We start from the raw sequence: 814 nt of genomic DNA on the forward strand, positions 1-814 counted from the left end.
GCAGTCTGCTCCCGTCAAGACCCACAGCCTCTGAAACCTTAGGGGGCAGTTCGAGTCTGCCCCTAGGGTCGCTCTAAGAACTGATGCCACCACAGTGGGTTTGGGTTTGCCTTGGGTTCTGGTCCAAGAACTAGGGAAACTGCTAATCTCCACCCCCCATCTCCCTCACCCCTTCCCTGGGGACTTCCTTCACACACATACCCCACACCATGAGGCCATGCACACACACCCAGCCTCCGGAACCCTGGGCCTCAGTGCCCCAGAGCATGAGAACCTGCACGTACTATCATCCCCAGCTCCAGCACTTTGGGGTTTCGCTGTAGGCAAACAAATGAGTCCGTAGCATTTCTCCCCAGAGAAACAGGATCCTGTGACATGGGAAGCTCCCGAGCCAGTGAGCCAGTGATGGGGATGAGGAGGGAGAGAGAGAAAGAAAGGGGAGTGGGGGGACGAAGGACACCGAAGAACGGGAGTTGAAGGGCAGCCTCTCCCTGTTCTCTGAAGACCATTCCGGGTCTCAGGGCGACCCCTGTGTGTCTAAGGGGTGCAGCTGCCCCCTCCCACTTTTCCTGGCTGTCATCAGACTGCCAGGCCTTTCTCCCATGGTGCCAGGGGTTGAGTTTGCAACACCAACCTGTGTGGCGGGTAGACCGTGTGCTAACACGCTGGGAGATCAAGGCTGCCAGAAGTTCAGACAATTGTCATGGTAGACCACGAAGGATCACCACCAAGGGGACCTGCCGCCATCCGCATGCAGAAGGACCCCACACAAGTCCAGGAAATCCCTTTCAAGAGGGACATCACTTTAGACGCG

The sequence above is a fragment of the Echinops telfairi genome, unplaced genomic scaffold, assembly GCF_000313985.2.
Source record: "Echinops telfairi isolate 266 unplaced genomic scaffold, ASM31398v2 ScPeMD7_2565;HRSCAF=3150, whole genome shotgun sequence".
NCBI lineage: Eukaryota > Metazoa > Chordata > Mammalia > Afrosoricida > Tenrecidae > Echinops > Echinops telfairi.